At 39.7% G+C, this 1,836-nt stretch overlaps 1 protein-coding gene across 1 annotated transcript in view; it reads left to right on the forward strand.

Annotated features, from left to right (window-relative positions):
* LOC101864323 (amidase) overlaps positions 1-1,836 on the forward strand; it is a gene marked incomplete at its 5' end in the record, with an annotated part of 15,335 nt that overhangs the window by 11,743 nt on the left and 1,756 nt on the right.

Raw genomic sequence — 1,836 nt, forward strand, 5'->3', positions numbered from 1 at the left:
TATAGCCTAAGTGACTAAATTTTCGAAAATCACTTTTTGATCGCTTTGAGTAGTACAGCCTTTGATACACCTTATGTTAAAATTCTAAATTTGAACGTTTACTGCAATGTGTTTCAATCCTTCAGTAAATCAATCGCGTATCTCACAATGGTCCCCAATTTCTACGTGATTCAACCGCCCAAGTGCCAGTTTTGCAGCCCGATGGCGAATGGGCAGTTGAATCACGCAGTTTCAGTGACTTGTTGAGAGTGTTCACCTGTCGCGTAGGCGGCGTGACCCACACGACTGTGGCCTTTTTCAAAACAGACTGGAGGGTAACATCAAAACAACCTTTGCTAACTTCGACTCGAATCGAACCCTATCGATAGCCAGAAGATTTTGTCAAGGCAGTTTGCGTAATGTACATGTATCACTAGGTTTGGTAGCGTAGTTAAGAAAGGGCAAGATGGCACCAAAGAATAATTCTGCTAATACTGACTCGACCAAGTCGGTAAGTGTAAGCTGTGACAAAAGCTACTGACGAATGCATTTTTTTAAAAGTCTAAGATTGACACCTTAGGGGCGTTTATTTCACATTTGTTACAACAATTGGAAAATATTTTTGTCACGACTTTTCGCGTTTCGTTATTTACTTTAAGTGTGCGCCCCTTGCTGTGTCTGTCATGAACAATTCTTGAATCATTGATTAGGCTAGTCAATCAGTGCTGGGTAGATGATTCTTAATAACAATTTAATTTGTCACTCCAAAATATAGCAACCTATGAACATATTCGCCCCAAAAATTCTCTCTTCAACAAATCTTCAACTTTAACTCTCGAGATCTACACTTCAATTTTAAACGAATCTCATACATTCCTCCTATATGCAAAACAATGAGTATGTGTACAGCTGCACTCACACAGTGATTATTCGTGGCCGTTGCAAAGACAGTTTACATGACTTGGAGATGGGAGCTCCGCGATTTTTTTTTTTTTTATTACAAGAGAACAGAAGAGGACAAGCAATTGTATGATTAGTAGCTCTTCAACAAACTTGACGAAATTGCTTTCCCATTACTACAGACAGAATACAGGCAAAATCTACCTTGACTGTCACTTTCAAAGCCTCAGAGGCCTTTATAGTATAGAGAGTGCCAAAGAAAATGGAAAGAGTCACACATTGTCCCAGACGACTTTAGAGAGATATTTAAAAAAGATCAACCTGTTGTTGTGTGTGTCGGAAGGATCAATGTGACGTATGAAAGATAGGAGAAAGAATCTAACATGAAGCTTGCGCAGAACCCAGTGGGTGGGACAAGATTATGTCTAGTGTGCAAGGACATGAAGTGGATTCTTTTGTTTGAACGGCGTTGAACGCATTTGCTGCACTATACTTTTACATAACAGGACCACATTAGCTGGTCCTCTCTTACACACACACACACACACACACACACACACACACACACACACAAACACACAATCACTCTAATTTGTGCACACAGACACACATGACGTTTTACTGGCACTAATAAACCGAAACATTCATATTCACTCTAAATCACACACATAATCACACATAGATTCTTACGTGCACACAGACACACATACGTTTTTTCCTCACACAAATAAACAGACACAGACATACACACATTAACTAACAAACACAATCACACATACATTCATACCTGCACACAGACACACATACTCTTTTACTCGTATGCACACAAACTCACAAACATGAAATCAGAAATTGACAGGTACACCATTCACATGCATAACCACAAACAAATATTACGTGGGCCTACAATACACACACACCGACACACACACACAAACACACACACACACACACACA

This window comes from Aplysia californica, unplaced genomic scaffold, assembly GCF_000002075.1.
Source record: "Aplysia californica isolate F4 #8 unplaced genomic scaffold, AplCal3.0 scaffold00532, whole genome shotgun sequence".
In the NCBI taxonomy this organism is placed as follows: domain Eukaryota; kingdom Metazoa; phylum Mollusca; class Gastropoda; order Aplysiida; family Aplysiidae; genus Aplysia; species Aplysia californica.